Below are 10198 nucleotides of genomic sequence, written 5' to 3' on the forward strand. Positions count from 1 at the left end.
AGAACGTAAAGAAGTGAGAAAACTCTCCACATTTACTAAGAGATAATAACTAGTTTTCTTTATGGTATGTTTTTTCTAAATAAGATATTTGCTCCTTAGATACTCCTGAGATTTTTCAAGGGATGTCATTAAAAGTAAGTAGGAGTGAGTGGACATAACTTGAAAACTATTTGTATTGGGGAAGTGGTATCATCTGTTTTGGGAGATAATCAGTTTTCCTCCATAAATGAAAACTTTCTTATCACCTCTGGTAGCCACAGCGCTAGCCTGTGAGATTAACTAACATCAAAGGATCTGTGCTATATTTGTATGATATGAAGGTATCTGCAAGTGTGCGAGTCCAAAAAATACAAATTTTCAATAGGCTTTTTTGTGGCTTTTAGATCCAGTGGGGGAAAATGTTTTGAGTTTAAAACTCTAGAAATATCATAACACTTTTGTGATTCCTTTATAAACCTTCCAGTTCTTCTAAATTCCATTCCAATTCATCCTTTTACAAACTTACAGAATTGTGTCATTATTCCTATTGAGGCAATTGAAATGTTATTAGTCCCATGAATCCCTCAAATAGCTATTTCAAATTTTTCATATGCACTTTCAGAGTTTCTTGGTCAGCGTTACAAATTGAGCTTCTGCTGAACATTGGGTATTATGTGATGAAAATCTGTGCAGTCAAAAGGCTGGGGTAGGAGTCAGCTTTTCCACTTTGCAGTTGTTTGACTCATGGGAGGTACCTTGGCCCACTGAACAGTTTTCTCACTTTAAAAATAGACATGATAGTATTGCATTTGCAGTATGGTTGAGAGAATAACACATGTATATTATTATATATACATATAATTAAGTACATGTATTTATATACATATGTATATATATATAATTTTGTGATTTTTATATACTGGTAGTTTTAAGGCATCATCATTATTGCCAGTAACTAGGTAATAACTTAATTCTGGCTTCTCTCTACTTTCTCTAAAAAGACTGAATATAAGTAACTGTATGAACACAAAGTCCCTGTGTAACAGGGACTGAGAACGCAGTGGGAAGATAAAATGTTTATATTCAGAGGAGCACCTCACATATATTAGCGCTCACAGCTGGTGAAGAAACGGTACTGATAGATGCTGCCGTTCAGACTTTCATTTTAAGAGATTAAATTGGAAAGGGGGCTGCATTCAGATAAGAAGAGCCATTCCTGCTAGAGAGGTCATGATGGCCACAAATCTGTTTCTATTTTATCAATTCATGATGAAAATTATTATTAGTGCTAATAGTTCCATAAAGCTGTTCAAAATATTTCAAAGAGGCCAAGTATAGCTGTTTGGTGCACCATGGGTATTGATAATAAATATCCTTGATAGTTACTGATATAAAACAGCAACAGCACTGTATTGAGCTTAAACAGCCCTCTTGCATATGGCAAAACTATAAATCTTTCATGGGAGTCATGTTATATAACATCACCTGAAATCAAACACTAGTTATTTTTTAAAGGTAATAAACTATTGGATAAGGAGGTTGCTTTTATCACCTTTTCAATTTCTCATCCTAGAGCTTGGATGATAATTTAAAATACAGAGAGACACTCTAGCAGAGTCTTTAAAATCAATTTGTAATTTCAGCACTGTATTATACAATTAATCCTAAAAGGAGTACAATCTTTTGAATGACTTTGAAATATCCTTCACTTCAAAAGGAAAAAAAATGACAGAAATGAAAAACAGAGAAAGTAAAAGAATGGTTTTATTTGTTTACATAATAATATATAGGATGATAATATATTTCAGCAAATGTTACTATTCAGCTGACATGAAGTATGTGAATTTAATATATCAAAATTTTCCAAGGTATGTCTGTAAAAATAACTAAATGTTTTAAATAAGTTAAGTGAATTCTGTCAAACAATAATTTAAACTTATTTATGTATTTGCAAAATTTTCTGTAAAAATTTGCTTTTTCCTTTTGATGTCCTTTACAGATGCTTTGCAATTGTCAGATAACTTCAGGAGGTGGTTTTGGCTGTGTTCGATTTTTAGCGGGATTGTCATTTATTTTTTTCTCCCCAAAGTACAGTATAATATCTTCAGAACTTTTGGGGGATGAGATATTCATTTATATCAATAATAGCATTATTAAATGATGTCTTAGAAGCTACAAGGACTGTAAATATGGATAATACTGAACTTTATATAGTAGATGGATATAACAATTAAATAACTGGCTAAGGTCAATAATTATCTCTTGGGCACTTATAGATAAGGAGTAATTTGTAAGGTCAGGCAGGAAAGCTTTAGCATCTTTTATTTGTCTGTGTATTTTAACATGACTCAATTATAAACTGCCATGCATGCCAGGATTTTTTCAAAAGCTTTTGTGTGATAAATGCGAAAAGCAAGGCACAAAGTTGCTGAGAGCTCAGGGACTCCAGTGAACACATCTTGATGGTGTAAAGACTCAGAACCATTTCATGACCAGATTTTGAGCTCCAGACTACAGCTTGTATAATTGATATCTTTGATTGGATGTTGGTTAGAAATTTGTAATCTATGTCTGAAATGTCAGTCTTGAAGTTTTCTCCCATATACTCAACTTCTCACATCAGCATCTTCTGAGTTGCTCAAGTCCAGACTTAAGGAGGTATCCTTTTTATTCTTCCTCTATCTCCACCCCCTTCTCCAGCATCACCTATCCGATCCATGACCAAGTCTCTACAGTTCTTGTCATCACTGCTACTACCCATCCATACCAACATCTTCTCTTTCCAGGAGCTCAAAAAGTCAATCTGCTTAAGAAATTTTAATGGCTTTCCTTTTCTCTTAGAAAACCTTCACCTGGGCTATTTGCACAGATAGTTTCTTCCCATCCTTCACATTTCAGCTAAGATGCCATATGATTAGAGAAGCTTCTTCCCTAGTTACTCTCTCTCTCTCACCCTCCTGGATTTCTAACATTGTCTGAAACCCATGTTTATCTTATCTAATTCATCTAGTCTCTGACACTAGAGTATAAGATTCTTTGAGGATGAAGAACTTGCCTGTCATTTTTACCATCGCACGTTTTGTCTGCAAAGTGCTGGGCACATGATAAGTGATCGATGGAGGGGAAGCCTGGTGTGCTACAGTCCATGGGGTCTCAAAGAGTCAGACATGACTGAGAGACTGAACTGAACTGAACTGAAGTAATTATTAAGTGAAAAATACATATACATGTGTTTGGGGGCTATGGTACTTGCTGAGGAAATCCTGAATACAGATGATGTCATGAATATATGAAAAGAGAGACTTAGGTTTGAGAAACAGAAAAATCCAATTTCCTTTGACTACAATTAAAGTTCATGAAGTACAGTAATAAGAAATAGAGAGCAGGAATAGTGAGTCCAGGAAAGCTTATTGAGTCTTAAATGCAAGGGAGCATAGCTTGTACTTAGTTTTTACATCAGTAGGGAGATTGCAGTTCTCTTCAGTTCATGAGACACGTGAAGAGGCACTAGCCATAGTGACAAGTCTTGCCATCTGAAGAGTCATTGTACCTGTGGTTGGAGCCCAGCTCTGCTCCTTCATGGATGTGTGGCCTTGAAAAAGTTACTTCACTTTTCAATGCATCTTTTTTCATCTATAAAATGGGGGAAATAATTTTAATATCTCCAAGTTTCATGCAGTTTAAATAAGCTAATGGGTATAAAATGCTAAAATCATACATCATCTTATTAAAAATGATCTATTCCTATTTCACACTTAATCACAAGCAAAAGTTCATGTATTTTGTCCATATTCAAATAAAATGTCCCAACTTTCAGAATGGGATGATAGGGAGAAAATTAACCTCACCAGGTATTCGCTTTTAATACTCTTTGAGCGTAAAATAGGCTTTGGGTAAGTTTTGTTTTTGCTGATGTTGTTATTTTGATAAGTAACCAGCTTTAAGGGTTTCACCCTCATCTTTTCCCTTGCTCCCCTAAGGTCTGATACCTGTGATGGAAGAGAGAGAAGGGAGATGATTGGGTATCAAGGTCTTGAACTGCCAGTCCAATAAGGATTACTTGAGCTGAAGATGCTTTTCAGAAGTGTCCTGAATTTCACAGGGACAGGCCTGCTTTGGTTCTCCCACCATCCTTGGTCACTGGCTAGGTAGAGCCTGTGGGAAATGTGGCCTCCATGCAAACAGGATGGTGGATCTGGAGCAGGTCCAGCAGCAGCAGCTATCCACACAGCAGGACAAGTGCATTCTGAATGGTTCATATCTTCCATGACTGCCACACAGGTTGAATACACATTCTGACTCCTCTCATCACTATAGCCTAACTACCCTTCCCGAGTTGGGCAGAAGTTAAGATAGAGGATAAAACTTTGTTCTGTGCTAGAATCTGGTAGGTGAGGGTGTGCACAGGGCTTTGCTTCCCTCTGTGTGAATGCTCAGTCGCTCAGTCATGTCCAGCTCTTTACAAATCCATGGACCATAGCCCACCAGGCTTCTTTGTCCATGGTATTTTCCAAGCAAGGTTACTAGAGTCAATTGCCATTTCCTACTCCAGGTGATCTTCCTTACCTTGGGATTGAACCTGCATCTCCTGCCTTGGCAGGTGGATTCTCTACCACTGCAACATCTGGGGTTGCTTCCCTCTAAACTGCACCAAATCTTAGTGACTTCAGGAGGCAGAAAGGGTGAAGAAAAGATCAGAACCCTGATACCTTTACAAAGGACATGGCTCATGAGATGTGTGAACTATCAGTGGAAGGATGGTCCATGCACTAGGAGGACCGGGGTGACCCCACTGCCTACAGAAGAGGAGCAGGGAATAGAGCACCAAATGGCTGAGGTTTTTCCTACCCAAGAACCAGGAGAACATTAATTAGAGTCTGTGGAGAAAGGAGGCTCCCTCTTTATGTTTCAGGATAGAACTGAAGGCAAGCCTATCACCCAGCTGCTGACTTACAGGATCAGGAATGGTACTTCCCACCAGCGATGGTTCTCAAAGGTCTGTAACAGCTTACTTACTCTTAGCTCCCTGGTACAGATAGCTCTTGAAAAGAAAGTATTAGTCGTTCAGTCATATCCTCCTCTTGGGACTCCATTGATGACAGCCCGCCAGGCTCCTCTGTCCATGGACTTCTCCAGGCAAGAATACTGGAGAGGGGTGCCATGCCCTCCTCCAGGGGATCTTCCTGACACAGTCTCCTGCAATGCAGACAGATTCTTTACCAGCGGAACCACCAGGGAACAGCTCTTTGAGAAGGCCATGTAGAGTGGCCCTGCAGCAAAGGACATATGGAAACTTCTGAATCTTTTCCTGCACAACCAAAGAAACCTGAAAGGTGACCCAGCCCTGCTCTCTGCCTAACCACACTGTGCGGCTGTTGTAACTTTGCTGCAAGTTTTCAAGCAAAAAAATGCAGTTCACCTAGAAGAACACTTAAGGGCGCTCAGCATCCAGACAGAGAAAGAATAAGTAGAACCTCTGGAAGAAAATCAGGAAGGCCTTTGATTTTTCCATGGTAACATTCAGCGCCAGAAAACAGGTAGACATAGATAGCAATTTTAATAGGAACACTAGAAAATAAGGAATCTAATGAGAGTCAGATGCAGCTTTCAAAAAGACCTGGAATTAAAGTTAACAATTTGTTTTTAAATTCTCAGTTTCAAGAGATAAATTCAGAGATGTTTGCTTTTAACTTTATCTCTTAAGTGATTGAGTTTTGCCCTTGAAACTTTTTCCCCTTTTATCAGTAGTGACTTATGGCTGCTGCATTTCCTAAATTTTTTCATGTTTAAAATATGTCTGCTGCCTTTTTTACTTGAGTAACTACTTGGCGGGGTGTTATGCTCCTGCATCATACTCATCCACATTGTGCAATTGTTTTCTGGCCCTGAATATTTGTACGGTGAAATCTGAGTCCTGCTTGATTTTTCCATTCATGTTGGTCAATGGCTTTCTCTATTTAAATGCTTGAATAAGTCTTTCTTAATCCTTGACATTCTATGGCTAAACTAGGACTGGACAGTCTGTCTCAAATTCTTCTATGTGCTCCTCAAGGTGCACATTCTTTTTTTTTTTTTCATTTCAGGTATAACATCAAACATATCTTCTGATCCATTTGCTGGGTTTTCTATTTCATATTGATCTATCTTTCATTTGTATTACCTTCTCTTTAGTTTCCTTATAATCTTGGTCTTGCCCATCCTGCATTTATGTTGATTGTTTCAAGATTTTTATTTAATAAATCACATATATTTTGAGCATTCTGCGTTATTTATTATTAATTCTGTAATAAAGTTGTTTTATTCTGTTTGTTTTCTCAATTAAAAAAAAACTTTCTAGTCTATTTTGGCTATTAATATCTCAGTTCTAATATCTTATTTTAGTTTGATTCCTGTTCTTACTGTGTATTTTAGGGTACGAATATCTTAGTCTATTTGGGCTAACATAACAAAAATAATACCATCATCTGGGGGGGCTTATAAATAATACAAATTTGTTTTTCACAGTTTTTGGCATCTAAGAAATCCAAAATCAAGGTCCTTTCAGATTTAGTAGCTGGTGAGGGCCAGCCTCCTGGCTCATAGATGGTCATCTTCTTGCTATGTCCTCACATAGTAGAAAGGGACAAGAAAGCTTTCAGATGCCTCTTTTATGAGTGCACTAATCTGATTCATAAGGCATCTTGCTTCCAAATACTATCACGTTGGGGATTTGGTTTCAATGTATGAATTTTGGGAGGACACAAGCTTTCAGTCTAACTGTAAAGAAGTGAGGAATAAGCTTCTGTTCACTGATTTATATTTTCTTCCAGATTGGGTTCTTTACCTTTGAATGATTTCATCTTTTCTTTGTACTATGGATAAGTGGAAAGGTTGCTAGAAGGAAACTGAAGAATAAACAAAAGGGCTGATTTTATCTGACTGGAATACACTTAATTAAAACAAAATGATAGGCTATCCATGACTGTCCCTCATGGGAATAAAATACATCTACCAGAAGAAGAGTCAGTGACATTGCTTATTTTCCAACAACCTTTTCCACTTCCCATCAGTAAAAAAAAGGGAAAAATAAGAAAACACATTTGATTTTTCTTATAGTCCATATTTAAGAGTATTAATAAAGAATCTTAGAATCTGTATTTAAGAGTATTAATAAAGAATCTAAGAATCTTAGAACCCTCATCAACAAGGGTCTTGAGGATTAGAATTTGATGCGTTTCATATATTTTATAGATTGAAAAAAAAAACTTTCAAAGTATCTGATTGATAAAACTTTTAATACCTAGATTTGCAAAAGCTTATACAACTTGAAAATAAACAGACTCATAACCCTATAATAGATGGGCCAAAAAAATGGGATTGAGTAATAAGTAGGTAGCTGCTGCTGCTGCTGCTGCTGCTAAGTCGCTTCAGTCGACTCTGTGCGACCCCATAGAAGGCAGCCCACCAGGCTGCCCCGTCCCTGGGATTCTCCAGGCAAGAACACTGGAGTGGGTTGCCATTTCCTTTTCCAATGCATGAAAGTGAAAAGTGAAAGTGAAGTCGCTCAGTCATGTCTGACTCTAGCGACCCCATGGACTGCAGCCTACCAGGCTCTTTCGTCCGTGGGAATTTCTAGGCAAAAGTACTGGAGTAGGGTGCCATTGCTTTCTCCGAAGTAGGTAGCTAACAAATACTAAATGAAAATGTACTTAGTTTTAGAGACATTTATTTTGAGTTGTTCTGATGGAGTTTTTTGTGGTCACAGTTGCCCATAAAACATCTATAAACTGAGGTGAATGTTTTCTAGCAATACTTGGACACTCTGATGTAATAAAAATGCAAATGCTGGCATTGGATTTTTGTTATTGTTTTTTAAAATTCTCCACACTGATTAATTAGCTAAGATGCTATTAAACGTTTTAGGACCTAGAGAATGCATTTCTAATGATGCTCTTCATACCAGATCAAATAATCATATCTTGGGTCTTTTGTGGTGAAATCACGTTTTTCATATTTTGTTGTGCTTTGTTTTTTAAAGTATTTTTTCCTTTTGAAATTTATTCTGCTATACTATCTCTTCTCATGAGTTTTACTATGCCTTTTTATCCTAATTAATGATGTAGTCTTAAAAAAATCACTGGCAAGTTTTTGGAAAAGGAAGGGCATGGGATGGAGAGAACTTGATTGGGTCTGCTGTAGTATGATTTGGCCCCGAGAAAGTGCCTTCAAAGGCGTCTCAATGTCTTCCTACTGCCAATACATGAGCTGATGGGAGGCTCCTGTGAGGAGCCTGTCTGTCCTCAAAAATCTTCCAGCAGACCCTGGATTTACTGACAAGAGAAATGGGGCCCAGAATCAGTTTGAGAACTCAGATTTCTTAATATCAGCTCAGAAAAAACATATTTTTTCTATGCTAGCAATTTCTAAATATGTGTGTATATATATATATATATTTTTTTTTTTCCCTCTTAGCAACCCATTTTTATCACTATAGAAATTTTGAGACATCTTTTTTCATGGTAAATGATAAGAAGTGACTTTAAATAAATAAAATCTTTTATCAGTGTATTGTTAAAGATTTTACTATAAAGCAGTTTTTTCAATTCTTAATAGTATTTATAATATAAAACATATTGTCATTTTAACAAATAAAATCAGTTACTTACTTTAAATCAATTATGTGAGAAAAATAAGGTTGCTTACCAGTGAGTTTGAAAATAACCTATTTGATTTGGAGACATTTAAAATAAACTTCAAGTACAGTTTATAGAATCAAAATAGAAAAATTGCTTACATAAATATGCTAGGTGTTTCTTTTTCTTTAATAAAATTAAATCATTTATATAATCTTTTTTTTCCTATTTGAGGAGATAAAACATTTTAGGCTATGATTTCATTTGAAAACTCTTCTCCATAAATATGGTATTGCTGATACTGGTATGCTTTATTCCTCAGAAGTGAAAAGTCAAATTGGAAATAACTGTCACACTTTTTTTTAAAAAAACAATCTATTTATTATATTATAATATAAAAGAGACATCTTGATGTACAATAGAAGATTGCTGACCATAGGGAACTAGGGAAGATCATCTTGAAGTGGCTTTGCAGGGTCATGACCCAGGCTCTGTGACAGAGACAGCCATGCTCACTTTGCCATGTCTTAGCCTCCTTCCAGGTAGGCAAGGCATATGACTGCTTTTATCCAGTGAGCATTTTGTGAGGAGAAAATGGTTCATTATTCTGGGCCAAGGCTGCGAAAGACACATATGTGGTTCTCCAGGTTTTTCTCTTCCCTTTCACGGTGACCAACGGGATCAAGTCTCTAGATGGTGCAATACGAGGTGGTGACACCTCCTTTGTCTCTGTCATCCTGGCCCTTGACCGATTGCTTCTAACAGAGAAACTGCTTACCTGTAATATTGTGATGTATAAGAAATATATATTTGGTTTTTGCCCATGTTTCTGGCACAGAGATCCTAAAATCCATGGAATTTCCTGTGATGAGAGCAACAAAGTTGTCTTTTGTTATATCCCTGAGGTAATTTTTGGGGGGCCTAATTTTGGGGGCTGGTTGCTCAGAGAACCAACCAAGTGATTAGAGAGTTGGAATTTTTCGTCCCACTCACTAAAGTCTGGGGAGGGGGAAGGACTGGAGGTTGAATTAACTGCCAGTGGTCAGTGATTTACCAAGTCATTCCTATGTACTGAAACCTCCATAGAAACCCAAAGCGTTCGGGTTTGGAGAGCTTCTTGGTTGATGAATATGTGGAAATGGAGGAGAGTGCCACACTCTGTTCTCTTTCCCACATACCCTGCCCTTTATATCTCTTCATCTGGCTGTTGATTTGTATCCTTTAATATCCTTTGCAATGGGTCAGTAATCTAGTAGTAAACTGGTTTCCTGAGTTCTGTGAGCTGCTCTAGCAGATTAAATGAACCTAAGGAAGAATTCCTGGGAACCTCTGAGCTATAGCTGGCTTGTAAGAAGCATAATAGGCGTCTGAAGTGTGTATGGGGTGGGGTGAGGAGGGGAGCAGTCTTGCAAGACTGAGCCCCTGATCTATAGAATCTGATGCTGTCTTTGGCTAATGGCAGAATTGAGTTGGATTGTAAGACACAAAACTGGTATCTAAGAATTGCTTGCTGGTATAGGAAAACCTTCGACCCTGGAATTGGTGAGGCCTGTTTGGGGAGCTGCTGCTGCTGCTAAGTCGCTTCAGTTGTGTCTGACTCTGTGCGA

Source organism: Bison bison, unplaced genomic scaffold (assembly GCF_000754665.1).
Source record: "Bison bison bison isolate TAMUID 2011002044 unplaced genomic scaffold, Bison_UMD1.0 scf7180017864389, whole genome shotgun sequence".
Lineage (NCBI taxonomy): Eukaryota > Metazoa > Chordata > Mammalia > Artiodactyla > Bovidae > Bison > Bison bison.